Below are 18,629 nucleotides of genomic sequence, written 5' to 3' on the forward strand. Positions count from 1 at the left end.
GTGTTTTTAAAAATTATTTTTTATTTTGTTTTTTTTAAGATTGAGAGACAGAGAGTGTGAGTGGGGCAGGGGAAAGAGACAGAATCCTAAGCAGGCTCTGCACTGTCAGCACAGAGCCCCATGTGGGGCTCAAACTCATGAACTGTGATATGACCAGAGCCCAAACCAAGAGTCAGACACTTAGCCGACTGAGCCACCTGGGTGCATCAAAATTTATTCTCTTCTAAAAAAAAAAAAGAAAAAAAAATTTATTCTCTTCTAAAGGAAATCTAATTTTCAAGACTATCACCTTGCTGTGGATCTAGAATTATTCCTGGGAGTAAACCTGTGGTCTTATTTTATTTAAAAAATTTTTAATGTTTATTTATTTTTGGGAGAGACAGAGACAGTGTGAGCAAGGGAGGGACAGAAAGAGATGGACACAGAATCTGAAGCAGGCTCCAGGCTCTGTGCTGAGCTCTGAGCTGTCAGCACAGAGCCTGACCCAGGGCTCAAACCCAAACCCATGGACTGTGAGATCATGACCTGAACCGAAGGGTGACACTTAGTCAGTTGAGCCACCCAGGTGCCCCTCTTATTTTATTTACCTTGTAACAATCTTAATCCTTTTGAGGCAAGTGCTACCCCTGTCGGGAAGGTGACGTCAAACATAGAGAAAAGCAAAAGCATTGCATATAGATTATATTTTCAAATAATGACATCCTTGTTTTATGATGGGACATCACCTCTCATATTCCCTTGTCTTTTGCTTCTGTTCTATTTGACATATTAGTTTGTTCAAAGTTTTTAAAAAATTTTATATGGCAACAATAAGGTCTTACTATGTAATTTCTGTCATGGAACATTGTAAGATATTTGTGCCTTAAAAGTTAGCTCTGTCTTATCTTTGTTAATAGATATCTAATACATAGAAGTGAGTATGTAGTTATTAGAACCTCCTCCTAGGTGCTGAGCATTTAAATAAGTACTGAAGAAGATAGGTGAGAGGAAAAGGTATATGGGGAGACATGACAAGACAACCCAAGAAGGCAATATAAATGATAGGCATTGGTATAATTGCTACAGAGGTCAAAGAATGACAAAATCAACTAAGTCCAAAATACCTGGGGATCACTTTTTGGAGAAGTTGGCATTAAAGTTTTGACAGGGTGGTAGATTTGGAACATGCCGAAAAGTAAGAATTTAACCACAACCAGAAGGAAATAATATGGAGAGTGGAACTGGATGAGAACAACATGGCTATTGAGAACTCTGCCTGACTGAAGATGAGAGATTATGTTGAAGAATAGGACAGATATAACATTAATTGTATTATGTTGAACTTATACATAAAATACGTGGAATGCTCAAGAAACATAAAAAAGGATAGTGTATCTAGTAGACATTTTATACAATTTTTAGCTGCTTCCCCCATGAGTCTCTTAAAGCTCAAATTGTGAAGACTAATCTCACAGGATGTAAAATCAGAAAATATTGACTACTTAAAGCAATAGATATCAGATACCAAAATGCTTTATAAAACAGGTCACCTTTTAGAAATTCCCTAGTATGAACATGAGAACTGGTTAGATAGCTCCTACATTCCTAATCCAAAAGGGGTGGGAGGTCTAGAGATTAAAGGCATATTTCTTCAGAGTGAACTGAGGGTCCATCAGGAATGTCCACAAGGAAGGAGGTTGGTGGAGTGTTTCCCCTTTTCCCCTCCCAGTGATAAAAAGAGGTGCTTCAACAAAACTCACTGAGAGTTTAATATGTGTCCCTTTAAGTTTTGGGGGTGGTTGTGGAAACAGTGGACTAATTTATGACGAAACTAAAGCCAAGATGAGCTAGCGAGAGTTTATGTAGAGGAAGCAGAGGTGCTGAATTGAGAATAACCCATTTTTCCAGGGTTTGTTAGAGAGCTCTCTATGCTGTAGGTACGATCCATGGATGTGAGAGAACAATAAGAGAGTCACTCATGGGCTGAATTGGCCTCAGCAGGGAGAAGCTGAAGGTGTCATATGGAGCTGTAGATGTAGTAAATGGTAAAGCGAGACAGTATGGCTCATATCAAGGCAGTTCAGATGAATGGAGGCCAGTGACTGGAGAAGGGGAAGCAGTCACTGAAAAATTATGGAAAGAGCCTAAATGCCCATCAACTGATGAATGGATAAAGAAATTGTGGTTTATATACACAATGGAATACTACCTGGCAATGAGAAAGAAGGAAATATGGCCTTTTGTAGCAACGTGGATGGAACTGGAGAGTGTGATGCTAAGTGAAATAAGCCATACAGAGAAAGACAGATACCATATGGTTTCACTCTTATGTGGATCCTGAGAAACTTAACAGGAACCCATGGGGGAGGGGAAGGAAAAACAAAAAGAGGTTAGAGCGGGAGAGAGCCAAAGCATAAGAGACTGTTGAGAACTGAGAACAAACTGAGGGTTGATGGGGGGTGGGAGGGAGGGGAGGGTGGGTGATGGGTATTGAGGAGGGCACCTTTTGGGATGAGCACTGGGTGTTGTATGGAAAGCAATTTGACAATAAATTTCATATATAAATAAAAAAAAAAGAAAAAAAAAAGAAAAACCTGGAAAGGCATCCAGCAGTTGAGAATCAGCTTTAAATAGGTCACAGCTCTCTTAGCTCAGTGAACAGAAAGTAAACTTTCCACCTCCATTTACCTCTTCTTTCCTTACCTTCCCTTTTTCACTCCACTCTTATATTGTAGAGGCATCGTGGCCAAGGTTAACTGGCTGGGGAAGAGGACCTGTGGTAAAAACATAGGACCAACTTGTTCTTCTTCATTGGCTGTTGGTTTTCACTTGCAGCAGATCCTAGCTATGGATGGGAGACAAGTAAACTTTAAATCAGCTTTTTAATGTAGCTGGGTATTCTAAATTCTAAATTGAGAATTATTTGCTGACTTAGTGTAACTGTAAGAATTTTTTAAGCTCCAAATGATCAGGGTATGGGTGGGGGCCTAATTCTTGTTGGCTCAAAAGGTGCCGCATTAGTTTACTGGGACTGCCATAACAAAGTACCAGAAACTGGGTACTTAGAATAAGATAAATTTATTCCCTCACAATTCTAGAGGCTGTAAGTTCAGAATAAGGGGGTCAACAGGGCCACGTTCTCTCTGAGCTCCAGGGGAGAACCTGTTCCATGACTTTCTCTTAGCTTCTGGTGTTGTTCTGGTACCAAGCAATCCTTGGCATTCCTTGGCTTGTTGACTTCAGTCTCTTCTTCCCTCATCACATGGTATTCTCTTCTCTGCATGTGTCTATCTTTGTGTCTCATTTTATAAGGACATCAGTCAAATTGGATTAAGGGTCTCCCCTACTCCATATAACATCATCTTAACTCATATTTTAATTACATCTGGAAAGACTCGTTTTCCAAATAAGGTCACGTTCACAAGTGCTGGTGTAGGACTTTAACATATTTCTTGGTGGGCACAATCATAATCCAACCCACAAGAGATGTTAAGCAGACTTTGGTCTGCTTGATTCTGGCACCTTGTAGTTGGGGACTGTTGTTGGTGCGAACCAAAGTCCCTTTCCCGTTTATTTCTAGTCACATATGCTCTACTCTTTCAAAATATACAGTGTGACATTTCAGTCTAAAACAGTGTTACTTAATCTGTTACTATTAGGGAGGAAGCTACTGGAAATACGTTTTTATATTTTGTCTACTTTCTCCCAGTGGTGTTACCAGTGTTTGTCTTCTTTGACATCCTCTGAGCATTTTAATGAGAGATTGAGGGGAAGCTCTGAAGTCACCCTCATGCTAATCTGGTCTCCATGCTTTTTTATGCTTCCAGTTCTTTGACTGCATTGTCCTAGCTCCCTGGAAAGACATATCCTTACTTACCTGCCTTCCAGACTTAGTCTTGCAAAGTTTCTCTTCTGTGACATTTTCTTAGACCAAACAGGTCTGCTTGTCAGCCAGTGTGTATCAGTACAGCTATTCTGACTGACTTTTTAAAGATTATTTTTTAAATCCCCTTTTCCTGACTGCAGAACATTCTTTCAATACCTTCTGTTGCTCCAACACATTATGTATCATTTAATGATTTAAACTTGCCATTTACACCAATTACACGAAATGACTGTCTACAGATGTGTTTGCTCTACTGAACTGTATTTTTCTTGAGTCACTTTTTGTTTATTGTGGTTTCTCTAAAGTCTGTCCATACCCTTGGCTTGCAGTAGGGGCTCACTAGGTGTTTTCTGAATGGGATTGAGTACTGATAAAAGTACACAAGGGCCAATTGCTTTAAGAGAATCTTGGAGGACTGCTTTAAATGAAAATCTTTAGCAAAATCAAGGGGAGCCAATGCAGTAGAGTGGTTGATAGCTTGCTGATATTCCTGAAAAATCTTTTTTCTCCACTTGCCCAAAGACCTAAAATGACTTTATTTATTTATTTTTGTCATCATTAACAAATCTGCAAATTAAGTGGTGTCCAGTGTGATATTATTTTAATCATTCTACCACATGACTCACAGAGGCAGTGATTTTTAATGAAGTAGCAAGATTTTTTTTAAAAAGGGAACAATGAAAATAATAATAATGATATTGAAAACTATATCAGCTAACATTTATTAGTTCTATATCCTTTATATATTTTTATTTCATTTACTTATCAGCTCTGTGGAGTAGGAAAAATTATTATTCTGATACAGATGAAAAGTGAAGGTTTACAGTTTAATTTACTTGCCCAAGTTCACATAGCTTGTAAGATGTAGTGATTGCAGTTATATGACTATTCTTTTTTTTTAAATTTTTTTTTTCAACGTTTATTTATTTTGGGGACAGAGAGAGACAGAGCATGAACGGGGGAGGGGCAGAGAGAGAGGGAGACACAGAATCGGAAACAGGCTCCAGGCTCTGAGCCATCAGCCCAGAGCCCGACGTGGGGCTCGAACTCACGGAGCGCGAGATTGTGACCTGGCTGAAGTCGGACGCTTAACCGACTGCGCCACCCAGGGGCCCCATGACTATTCTTATAATGACTATTATAGTCAATTAATCAATGATGCTTTTAACTGTTGACATTCATTCAAATAACTTTCTTAAGGGATGAATTTAAAATTCTTACCTAGATATGTTACATTCCTTTCTGGAGAGCTATTGCTCAGACTTGAATTTATCCTCCAATCTGATCATTCAGATAATGATGCAATAAAATCTCTTATGGGATACTCATCAAGATTGTTATATGCTAAGAGAGGGAATAAGATATATTTTCATACTTTTGACTTTTATAAAGTGCTTTCCTCCTTGTTGCTGCATAGAAAAACTCTAAAATTGCATCATATGAGCAGGGTAATCTGCAATTATTTACAGAGGCATCCCATAATATCTCATGTTATCACTTTTGTGGAAAGACAGAATAGGAAGACACCCAAGCTTTCATGACTATTTTAAAACCCATACTCACTGCAGGAGGGAGAAAAGTAAGTTTAGATAATTGCAAATTCATTTCAGTCAGTTGTATTCCAAGTAAATGTTCTGACCCAACATGGCTTCCATCCTATCTTTTGAAATGGCAGAAGCTAAAGCTTTTTGTTGCTCAAAGTGCTAGTTTTGTTCCCATGTGAGAAGGGAGAGAAGCAAAGAAAACAGGGCTTAGTATCTGCCACAGTCGCCCATGCTCCAGGAGAGAGGGGACCTTTGGGGAAATTATTTGGCATTTATAGCCAAGTGGTTCCCAAGGCAGCTGCTGAATGGAGCTGAGTATTTTGTTAAATGATTTTCCTCTCTGACCTTTGTTACTAATGAATCTCCCTCAAGAAGTATTTAAAGAGTAAAAAGAAAGGCTGTTTTTATTAATCTTTTTTCTCTTTGCCCACAGAACCCAAGGAAATGGTGTTACCTGGCAAGCAATCTGCTGTCTTTTATGAAAAATCAGATAAAGGTAATGCTTATTTTGAATTGATAAATTTTTTAGTCTTTTTAACTTTGATGCATTAAAATAATTGGCTTTCTTTGATTACTGGTTTCAGCTATTGAATAAACCTTCAAAAAATTAAATCATTACCTGAAAAGTATAGGAAATAATTTATGATGATCACCGTATTTGTGAAGTGAATAAATTTTAAAGTATATATTAGCTTATCAAAACATTATAGATAATGGTTAATTTTGTGACATTTTTCTTTCATTTATGTTAATATGTGAATAGGATCTTGACTAGAAGATTGCATTCTCTTTGGAAATAGCTCCAATTAGTGTATCATGTTTACAAATGGTAAACAAGAAGAGAATTAGATTATTTATCAGGTTACAGTGATGAGATTTTCCTTTTATTTAAACATTAGTGAGATGGCTTTACATATTTTTTGAATCTGCAAAAATGTGGGTACAAATTCCTAGAAAATTTCATCAGGTTTTTAAAAAAAGGTACCCTTGCGCAAAACATATTTTCTTTGGAAGATTGAATTATATCATACAGTTGCTGAATAGCATGCCTGATTATGTTTAACAGATTGCCTATTTAGTTGTTAAATTTTTCAAATTACTGTGTGATTTATTTACATATGTTGGACTAAGAATATGAATGCTCATGCAAATATTCTAATGACATGTACATGTAAACGAGTGTGAGTATAGACACAGATATACAATGCGTATATGTTTCATGAATAGAGCTGCTATCTCAAAGTAGTTTTTTTCTAGAAATGCTTCTGAAAGGTTGGAATTGTGATGGGGAACTAGACCCATCTCTCAATACTATCTACTCATTTATCTGTGAGGATAGGATGTCACTGTATGTATATGAAAACAAATAATAGAATGATTGAAATGTATATTAGGCTGCATGCTAATTGGAACTAACTGGGTTTTATTTTTGACAACTCTTTGAATTCCTAAACAAATGAGTGCTGAAACAAAGGTAGCATTTAAATTTAATGGACCTTGGCAGAAAACTTATTTCTGAACTTTAATTTGCAGTTGACCAAAAATAGGTTGGATTGAAAATTGGGGTGTTTCTACTTATTTCTGGCTTTCAGTTGATTCTTCAAAGGAAGTAAAAACCCTTTAAGGAAGCAACTTTTCTCCCCTAAAGGGGACTTTGAATTATAGGCACTCTTTTCAAATTTTATCTATATTAAACTGTTAATTCATACTATAAAATATCTAAAAATGGTTAATGTCATCAGTTGAGAGTTGCCTTAATAGAGCTATTAACTGTGACTCCCCAAAGACAGACATAATGAGAACTGCCTCAACAATATGTGGAAGATGGTGAAGCTGAGCTATATGATATATAGGCGTAAGGGGCTAGGGGTATAAGTTGTAGAAAAATGCTTGTTTAGGGGAAATTGATGGATAACACAGTAAAGAGAGAAAAAGAAACACACTAAATGAGATGAAGTCAATGAAGAAGTTCAAGGATCTATGATCTTTAGAATGAAAATAAAGGATGAAAGGAACACAGACTTTCCAGGATGCGTTCTTGTGATGTTTTTCTTTCTTCAGAGCTCTGTATATGCTAATATTCCATTTTATTAGCCTTTTTGTTTTATTTAAGAGATGGACAAACTCATTTTGAACTGAAAGTAGTAAAAAAAAAAGAAGTTAGGGTGGAAGGAGAGAGATTTCCATTAACATGGTAGAATTTCCAGAATTATGTATGCAGACTAGCAAAATTTGCTTCTCAAAAGTGAAAATAAAGGAACAGTCCTATATATGGCTAGAGTCCAAGTGCTTTGGTCTGACAAAATTTCCAAAGAGTTTATGCTCTAGCATGTGTGCATTTGTGTTCAGGTTGGGAGTGGGTGTGGATGAGTAACTTGGGTGGGAGAAATGGTGCTCATGTCATTATTTCTCTAAGTTAGACCTTTGGATTCATTGATGTAGGGGTGTTTGCAATCTTATAAAAATAATTCCTGTTAATAAGACAAAGAGTGCTATTTGTTGATGCTCTATTATCTCACAATGGGATATGGACATTGAAATTTCAATGTTTAATGTATTGTTGGATTCAATTTGCTAGTCTTATTGAGAGTTTTTGTATACATGTTCATCAGAGATATTGGCCTGTAGTTCTCTTTTTCAGTGGAGTTTTTATCTGGTTTTGGTATCAGGGTAATGCTGGCCTTCTAGAATGCACTTGGAAGTTTTAATGGTGGAAGTTTAAGACATACTAGTGAAGGTGTTATTTTTAGACAAATGGGACCATTCAGCTTTTCTTAGTTGCACATGACAACTAACACTGTCATTTTGAGTAGGATTAACTCTGGCAATGAAGCTCAGAGAGCAAGCTGTTGAAATAGCAGACACTTTTGTGTGTGCACATACTTGAAAGTTCTGCATTTGACCCTTTTAAAAGGGGTATTTTAGTCACAATATTATGAATTTTGTCATTCAAAGAGAGATGCTACTTCAACTCGCCAAGTCAAAATATCCTTCTACATACCTCTAGTAAGGTTATGTACAAAAATAAAGATTCCTATTCCGTTCCATTTTTACATATGTTTATATGTCCTAGAAATAGATTGAATGTCATAAAGAAAATTTCATGTCTGTAATTTATTTTCATTATGTAGGGATGTCAAGTTTTATTTCATTGTATTTAACTTTTTTTTGTAGAATTTGTAATAAGATATTAAGGACTCAGCATTTTGGGGGCTTCTAGGTGGCTCAGTTGGTTAAGTGTCTGACTCTTGATTTTGGCTCAGATCATGATCTTGCAGTTGGTGAGATTGAGCCCTGTGGCAGGCTCTGCACTGACTGGGCAGAGCCTACTTAAGATTCTCTCTCTTTCCCTCTCTCTGTGACTCTTCCCACATGAATCCCCCCTCCCTACCAAATAAATAAAGAACATTTTTTAAATAAGATTCAGCACTTTGTTGATGTAATCTAGGTTGAGCTCCAAGCTTAGTATACACACACTTTTAAGAATCGAAAATAAATTATGTCATAAGGCTAATGTATAGTGTTATGTTCAAGAACACTAACAAATAAGTTGTAAATAAATTGTTTAGTGATGTGTTTCATTGTGGTTTATTTCAACAGGCTGTAGAAAACATAGATGTAATATATGTTGAGGTTTAAAAGAATGAAAATCTTCTGATATTTTGAGTTTACTACATTACTTATATTTTATATTATTTATCATATACCTATCCTGAAATAACAATGGAAAGTAAATCATCAAAACTTACAGTTTGACTAATAAGTTAATGACCATGAATTTAAACGAGAGTTAGAAATACTTCTATGGCATGTGATAAAAGGTGTGATGCCATTGTCACATTACCTGATTTAGGTTCAATATGTGAAAGACGTATTGCTTTACAGAAATATAACTATTACAACAGGCAAAGTATGCTCCCAAAGAGTACTTAAAGTGCAAGTCACAGAACAGATCACTGAGCATTTTCATACAGAAGTGATTAAAAAGTAATTCTTAAAGAGGATTTGCATGAAAAAGAGCTATTATGAAAATTCTAAAGAATTTTTTGGCTTTTATAGTTTTTGTCATTTGAAAAGTTCTTGTTATTTTTTACTCTTCTTAGGATTAGATTCTGTGGGATACTCCATCTTTTAAGAGCTATTTAAAAACTCCCAAGAGGAAGGAGAGGGTGGGTGATGGGTATTGAGGAGGGCACCTTTTGGGATGAGCACTGGGTGTTGTATGGAAACCAATTTGACAATAAATTTCATATATAAATAAAAAAAAATAAAAATAAAAACTCCCAAGACTACAAGGCATAGCACTGTCTAGAATCAACTCCTGCAAGTAATATTCAAGTTCTTCAATCAATTCCCTGTCTTTATTTCTTACTTTGTTTCTCTCTTACTCCACTACATACTTTAAACATTATTGTCTTTCTTTATTCTTGAATAAATACTCTACTCTGAATGCCCAATCTTTCTCCCCGTATTCCCAAGCCTACATAACCTTAAAACTTCTCTTTTTTTTTCTTCAATGTTTATTTATTTTTGGGACAGAGAGAGACAGAGCATGAACGGGGGAGGGGCAGAGAGAGAGGGAGACACAGAATCGGAAACAGGCTCCAGGCTCTGAGCCATCAGCCCAGAGCCTGACGCGGGGCTTGAACTCACGGACCGCAAGATCGTGACCTCGCTGAAGTCGGACGCTTAACCGACTGCGCCACCCAGGCGCCCCAAAACTTCTCTTTAAGATGCCTTTTGAATTCCTCATAATACTACAACGATATCTCTCCCTTAACCTATATTCTCTTAGTAAAGTCATCTAGATACACAGACATGGGGTTTCTTTTCTTTAATATGATTTTGAAGAAGAAAAAAAACAACAAAAAAAGAAGATTCTTCTGCCATCCAATGTTACTCCCACTTTTGAGTGAAGTAATGAGCTCCTTGCATTTCCATGGTTTCCACTAAAGGAATGTTTAAAGGCTAAAATATTTCTCTGTACTATGAGGTTTATAATTTAGCTATGTCTTGTATTAATTAGAATTAATTAATTAATTAATTGAGAACCCACTCTCCCTTTATCACATCTTCTCAATGAGAGTGAAATCGAAATTCAAATACATTAATTTGTAAAACAAATCATTTTTGACTATTGAAACACACTCTCTTCACCAACAGAAGATTGCCCAGTTCTATCACCCATTGTTTTTGACACTTTACACATGTCATTGAAGAAAATTCTAACCTGAGCTACTCAACTAAAGCGTTTGTTCCCTAAGAGCAAAATTCTGCCTTTTAAGGACACTACCTACTGCATATCTCACATTAGAACCAGTAGGGAAAAAAAGTTATATTATAATTTGTCACCTCATTCATTTATTTGTTCATTCATTAAGTCAGTGTTTACCTACTATATTCATAAGTGTTCTAGCTAGAGTGAGGTATGTGCAGAACTTGAGAGTGTCTCTCTTTTTCCACACACACACACACACACACACACACACACACACACACACACGCACACACATATGCGTGCACCTTACATACATACATACATACATACATACATAAACTACAAAATAAATCCTTTTACATGTGTATAGAAGCATACTCTATGCTCCTCATCATTTTTCCCAAGTTCCGTTTCTTCTGTGTTCTTCTTCTCACCATCATTCATGTAGATTGTTGGAAGCCATTAAAGCTGCCCCTGAAAGCTATTTTTAAGTTTGCAATAATTGTTGAACCTCATGCCTAGGAAGTATGTGACCATTTTGAATATGTGTGTATGTTTGCGGATATGCAGCCTGAAATAACATATTCCCAGCTCTACAGTAGTCTCTTTAGGGTAGCATCTTGAAAGCACCCAAGTACAAGGTGTGGAGTTGGGGAGGGCTATGGTTATTTGGGAAGTTGAGATGAAATTGTGACTATTGGGGTTGGAACAGGGTCTTTAGGAACTGGGGCTGTCTGGGACTTGGCAATTCCCAGTAGAGGATTAAGAACTTCAAGGGAATTGGTTCTTTTAGGCTTCAGCATATATGTTAGTTCTCATTTCTTTGGATTTACAGTACTAACATTACTTTGGAAGGGGAGCAAATAATGGGAAGCACAGTAGTGTGGGCAGAGGCAAATAATTTATGACATGGGGTGTCCACTAGAGTTTTCACGTGCATATGTATGTATGTTTGTCCCTTTCTCTCCCTAGTTATATATTTTTAATGAATTTGGCATTTAAAAAATTATGCCACTAGATGTCAGCAGCAACCTCCTAGGGTTCCCGTGGCCTTAACTCATAATGACAACAACAAATTGGTACTTTATTAGAACATCTTATCTGAGAATAATAAGTACCTATTTTGAAAACGTAAGAGGTAGTTTTTTGAGTTATGAGAAGGATTACAAATATCATAAAATATTTTGAAATTATTTTTTAAACTTGTTTCTGTTCACATGTAACAAGTTACTTTTACTTCCAATATTATCTCTACCAATGAGATGACATAAGAACTATGTGTGGAGCTGAGTAATTTGTCAGAAGTTGTACTAGATGCCGATCTCTAAACTTCTGTTTCAGTGCTTTATGATTCATTTATGTCACGATTACATGAGTATTTGTGCTTGGGTTTATTTCATTCTGCTTTTGGGGAAGCATTTTGATGCTCCAGCCCATCAGAAGATTGTGTGGTATTAATTTTTTAGCATCCACATCTGTGTGCTATTTATTTAGCAATGTCTAACCTTTCTTGGATCTGTGCTCTGTTGTTATAAGACACTCAGAATGCTTTGATAGATGCCAAAGAGTATTATAGGTGTTTGCTCACCAGTAGACAAGGAAAACTTAGAAATATGAAAAAAATATGCATTTTCCATGAATTATAATACATATAATTGTTTAGTCCTTAACACAGCAGGTAAAATGATCTCAAATTTTTTTTCCAGAAATTAATAAGAAAATTATAGGGCAATCCTGGGTGGCTCAGTCGGTTAAGCATCTGCCTTTGGCTCGGGTCATGATCTCATGGTGTATGGGTTTGAGCCCTGCATTGGATTCTCTGCTGTCAGTGCAGAGCCCGCTTCAGATCTCTGTCTCCCTCTCTGTCTATCCCTCTCCCACTCTCTCTCAAAAAAGAAATATTAAAAAAAATTTTTTTAAAGGAAAATTATAGTATTGGCCAATGTTGGCCATTATTTTATTTTTTTAATTAATTTATTTTTTAAAGTTTTTAAAGTTTATTTTTGAGACAGAGAAAGAGGCAGAGAGAGAGTATGAGCAGGGGAGGGGCAGGGAGAGAGGGAGACACAGAATCTGAAGCAGGCTCCAGGCTCAGAGCTGTCAGCACAGAGCCCGACATGGGGCTGGAACCCATAAACTGTGAGATCATGACCTGAGCTGAAGTTGGTCGCCCAACCGACTGAGCCACCCAGGTGTCCCTGGCCATTATTTTAAATAATGCAATTAATATCTGATCAAATCAGAATCACATTAGCAGAATGATTCAGACTAATCTGTTGGATTTCAGTCATGAATTAGAACTTGGGTGATTAACTATTAGTTGATCAAGTACCAAACAGATTTTTAAATAATCTTGTAAAAGGTAGTATTACTCCCACGTTTCTCCCTTGGAAAAGTACTACTTTCAGTGAATTTAAAAATATATGTCTTAGGAAAAGCTGGAAATGAGAATTATGAAAGTATTTCCTTTCCTAAAACCAGCTCTACCAAGGAAGATACTAATGTTAATGTTACACTCTCATCACTTTTAAGAGTTTTAAAAATTGATTTAGATGGTGTAGTGAGGTAGGGGCTAACTCAACTAGTACATAAACTAAAACAGTAATTCCTTTCATATTGAAGTTGTTACATTTGAGAATTATTGGTTTGACTTCATCAGATTATCAGTAAATTTCTTATTTTTTTGCATTTCTGTTGTAGAACCACTAGTAAAAGGGACTTACCAACATTTCCCCCCAAGATTGCAGTTGTTATCCTTTAATTACGTTTGTAGGTGGTAAGGCAAACGTTTTAAATCATGCTGCAGTTACTTGACCCATGTACATTCCTCACGTGGAGCAGGTGCAATGAGTAAGTGCAGTTAATAAATGGAAGGCACATTATTAGCCAGATGTTCAGTTAAGATCCTTTCAACATTTGAAGCACATCACTGTCTTGATATACAGCAGTTCATCCTCTGCTTCCAGCACTTAACCTTCTAGAAGAGGTTAGGGGTGAGATGTGACCAGAGCATTTGTCTGAAATCTGTCTCTTTCTTTATCTTTTACAAATATTAAATGACACAGATGTTCAGGAAGTATTTTGAATAGAAATGCTGCCAATGCCAAATAAACTCTAAATAGCTCTCCATCAAGAAATGAACTCCTATTTCCATTTGTACCAGTGCATTTTTCCTCAACATATTCATTTTTCCATCCATTGACATAGATTGTTAAAGTATAGAGAGGGTCAGTTTCCCTTCAGGCTGTTCTAGAAATTCAAACACCTCAACCTGAAAATCAAGGGTCATTTTTTCCGATGCTGCATCCCAAACCTTCCCAACTTCATTTCCACCTGATTCTTCACCCAGCTGTTACCTCATAGCCCATGCACAATGATCGACATATTTCTACCTTGATGACTTTTCATTTACCATTAACGTATGTCTCTTTTCATTTTTCACTTCAGAGAGAGAAAAGTGTAATAGGGACACTTGTGGGAACGAGATGATCTATATTCAAATTCCCTATTGGTGATTTATTAGCTTATTGGTACTAGACTGAATGCAAGCTATTTAACCCATAGAATCTCATATTGGTTTCTTCTACAAAACCATGAAAAAATGGTTAAATAATTGAGTCAATGCTAATATTAAGATATTACTTTTTAAATGATTTATTCATTTATTTGGGGGTGGAGGAGAAGAGAGAGAAGAGAGAGAGGAGAGAGAGTATTCCAAGCAGGCTCCACACTGTCAGCACAGAACCCGATGTGGGGCTCCATCCCATGAACTGTGAGCTCATGACCTGAACTGAAACCGAGTCATTTGCTCAACCGACTGAGCCACCCAGGAACACCTAAGATATTACTTTTGACTCACGATAGCTATTGTCACATAGTAAGTGCTTAATATATATTAAGTACTGTTAATTCTGTTAAATGAATCTGAAAATTCACTTTCATTAGATTTATTCTCAAACTTACTGTCCTTCATGCAGTCATTATTAATCTGACTGATATGTGTTTGCAACTCTACCTGCCACCCTACTTGTACTTTCATATTTGGTAACCTATGCATCTTATCCTCTTGGTATATTATACTCATAATTAACAGATAAGATAATAATACTTCTCAGAGCCACACCTAGGGATATTGTGAAGGCAAAATTAGAAAATAAAAGTAATGACAAAATTAGTGATAATTACTACTTATTCTGTTTTTGTTATGTGTAAGGAACAGAACTAGATCCTTATTTACATTGAGTTATCACTTAACATACAGGTATTTTGTGGACATTGGACAGGGATGCAGTGATTCACATTAAGACCTACTGAGAAAGGAAATGGCAGAACATCTGAGTACAAAAGTCAAATAGAAATGGAAATATAGAATTGAGTTCACGAGAGAATTTACAAGCTGAAACGAAACTGTGACAGAGTTTTGCTGAAGTTATGTAACTGGATGAGTGACTTACCTGAAAGAGCAGACCGAGAAGGGTCGCTATGAGAGAACAGCCTCTTCCCCCACAATACACACAACTCACACAGAAGGGTGAGGCTCAGAGTCATGTGTGTCTCTAGTTTTTGTAAAGGTAAGGTATAATGTTCTCTTGGAGCTAATGTATTTATATTTTTAAAGTCCACCATTCAAAATAGTATCAGACATAGAATTATTCTGCCTGGAAAACACTAGGAGAGATAAAATTACTCTTGTCCTTATTTTTGGCCTGATCTAAATATTGTTAACAACAGCAAATAATAATATAATGAAAATGTTACTGTTTATTTTGCAAGGAAGAAGTTAGATATTTGATCTAATTGGTGGTGTGATAGCTAGGCATACATCAGATATTAGAAATTTATACAGGATATGTGAAAGGCTTTGCAAATCATCTACTTTTACTGCATTGACAATAAGTGAAGTGTTTCCCATTATATGCTTACTTTTTCTTATAGATTTATTAAAATTATTAAAAATTTAATAGGTCAATATTCTCTCTTTGTTAGAGCACATGAAACATGTGGCAGGTATCTCATTTTTTAAATTTTTTGTTTTTGGAGTTTAGTTTGGGAAACCCTTTTTTTTCTTTAGGAAGCCCACTCATATTCTATGTGGTACTGGCATTTATGGATAATAATAATAGCAAATATTTATTGACTACTTATTTGATATCAGGCACTGTTCTAAACACAGCTCTAAGATTTAGGGGTTGCTGGCATCATGGTTTCATATTTGTCATAGTAACGCTGTGGAACAAACACACAAGGAGAAAAACTCAAGGGCACAGTCTGCAGATTGGGTGGTTTTAGCTGGGTTTGCTCATGTATCTTCAGACAGCTGAAAAGTCAGCTGTGGATTGGTTTTGCTGATCTAGGCTGAGCTGTCTTATGTGTCTTTGAGTTTGGCTGGGAGAACTGGGCTGACTCAGCTTTGCTCTACTGAATCTTTCTACCTTCAACAGTCTAAACTGAGCTCATTTTCATGGTAGTGTTGGGGATCTGAGAGAAAAAGAACAGAAATGCCTAAGGGATCTTCAGGCCTATGCTCAATATTAGCACAAAGTTACTTTGATCACATTCTATTGGCCAAAACTAAATCTCAAGGTTAGCCTAGGATCCAGGGAAATAGACTCCATCATTGGATGAAAGAAGCTACAAAATCACATTGCAATTGGTCAGATAGAGGAGAGGGGATAATGGAAGTGAGTTTTGCCATCAATCAATCAGAACCTCCTGTCTACATGTGTGAAAACCCAAATTCAGTGAGATTAAATAATTGCTGGTAGTGTCAACTTGTGAACTTTACCTGGCCTGTAATGGGACTTCATTTTCCAGGACCCAGGATTGGACAACGGCCAGGCATGGTGTCTATAAACAAATTAATCACAGTCCTTCTATGAGACTTGGTGTCCAAGAAAAAATTTCCTGTCAGGATGCTGACTTAGCATTGCCAGTAATCTTTTGTTCTTCCATTTGTAGAAGTTGCTGGGGCAGTTGAAAAGAGAGACAGAGAGAAAAGAGACAAGAGAGAAACACAGAATGATTAGTATGCATGAGAAAGATGAATTGTATCATTTGAGCCACTGGATGCAGATACACTTGAGACTTTAAGCTTAACAGTTTGTTAAAATAATAAATTTCTTTTTTTTTTGTTAGTCTAGTTTGACTAAGGCTTCTATTACTTGAAGCCTAAACTATTTAACTAAAGTGTAAAATAGTTAAGCAAAACAGTATTTTGCAAAAAATGGCTACAGCAGTGTATCTAGTCTCATGTGCTTTCTCATAACCTCCTTGGCATTCCTTATCAAAAGGTGAACACTATTTTCCCTTCCCCTGAACCTGATGGGTTTTGTGTCTTCTCTGATGAGCAGAGTACTGCAGAAGTGATGCTATGGGACTTCCAGAGCTGGGTCATAAAGAGGGTAAAGAACTCCCTTTCTGGACACTTGCCTTTGGAATCAAGTCACCATGTTGTGAAAAAAGTCCAGGCCTCATGGAGTATCCATTTTTAATGTGTTCTGGCTGATAGTTTTATACCCAATAGTCAGCATTATTTCTAGCCAGGTGTGGGGACAAGTCTTCAGGTGATCCCTGTTCCCAGCCTTGGGGCAATTCAGGTGATGATGGCCAGAACAGAGATGCACTGTCTTCCCATGAGCCCTGCCCAAGTTGCAAATTCATGAGCAAAACAAATGTCATTGATTTAAGTCACTAAATTGTGGGGAAATTTGTTAGGCAGCAAATAGATAACTGCAACACTAACACTACATTCTTATCCAGTAGCTCTTTCTCAGGACTCTCTTTTCTTTTTCTTTTCTTTTTTATTGAGGTATAATTGACATACAACATTATATTAGTTTCAAGTAATGGCTTGATATTTTTATCTATTGGATAATGATCACCACAAGTCTAATTAACATCTGTCACCAACACATAGTTACAGAATTTGTGTGTGTGTGTGTGTGTGTGTGTGTGTGTCCTGAGAACTTTTAAGATTTACTCTTTGCAACTTTCAAGTATGCAATACAGTATTATTAATTATAGTCACTATGCTGTACATTATGCTCTTGTGACTTATTTATTTTGTACCTGGAAGTTTGTACCTTTTGATCCCCTTTACCCATTTCACCCACTCTCACCCCTGCCTCTGGCAACCACCAAATTGTTATTTGCATCTATGAGCTCATTTTTTAAAAATATTCCACATATAAGTGAGATCATGCAGTATTTGTCTTTCTCTCTCTGACTTATTGCACTTAGCACAATACCCTCAAAGTCCATCTATGTTGTTGCAAATGGCAAGATGTCATCCTCTTTTTTATGGCTGAGTAATATTTCAATGTCAATATGTATGCCACAGTTTTTATCGATTCATAGGTTAATGGGCATTTAAGTTGTTTCCATGACTTGGCTATTGTTAATAATGGTGCGATGGACATAGGGGTGCATATATTTTTTCAAGGACTCTCTTTTCTTACTAAAACACGTCTCAGACCCTCTTCCTACACAATGACTACCATTCTACTTTTACCCATGCCTTTATTTAAATGTACTGATTTGCCAAGTAGATGTGGACGTTTTTTTGTTGTTGTTGTTGACTCTTGCCATTGGCTTTGTGATGTAATTTTGCTTGGAAGGAAATGACCAGGGAACGTGAGTTGGGGATATCCATGTTACTCTATGTGCTTATTAAAAGGCTGAGAATCTGAATTCAGCTCTCATTCTCCAGTGTTATGCTAATATGGTGGCCACTAGGCACATGCAATTACTTAAATTTGAATTAATTAAAATTAAATAATATTGGTAATTTAGTTCTTTATCTACACTAACCACATTTCAAGCATTCAATATTTATATGGAACTACTGGCTAACATACTGAGCATTGCAAAGTTATAGAATATTTCTGTCATCTTACTATGTTTTTTTGAATGCTGCTGCTCAGATTTGCAACTCACACATGTGGTCCAAGGTCAACTCCTTTAAATACTGTCATGCGATGGCAAAAATACTTTGACAAAGAAC

General features: G+C 36.5%; 1 protein-coding gene across 7 annotated transcripts in view; it reads left to right on the plus strand.

Annotated features, from left to right (window-relative positions):
- Positions 1–18,629, plus strand: part of INPP4B (inositol polyphosphate-4-phosphatase type II B) — a 789,997-nt gene that overhangs the window by 120,473 nt on the left and 650,895 nt on the right. For all 7 annotated transcript variants that reach the window (XM_040473200.1, XM_040473128.1, XM_040473146.1 and 4 more), the window contains exon 2: positions 5,843–5,905. The gene's annotated coding sequence lies outside the window, so the exon portion shown is untranslated. The remainder of the gene's footprint in view (positions 1–5,842; positions 5,906–18,629) is intronic.

The sequence above is a fragment of the Herpailurus yagouaroundi genome, unplaced genomic scaffold, assembly GCF_014898765.1.
Source record: "Herpailurus yagouaroundi ecotype Mexico unplaced genomic scaffold, PumYag 28, whole genome shotgun sequence".
Taxonomy (NCBI): domain Eukaryota; kingdom Metazoa; phylum Chordata; class Mammalia; order Carnivora; family Felidae; genus Herpailurus; species Herpailurus yagouaroundi.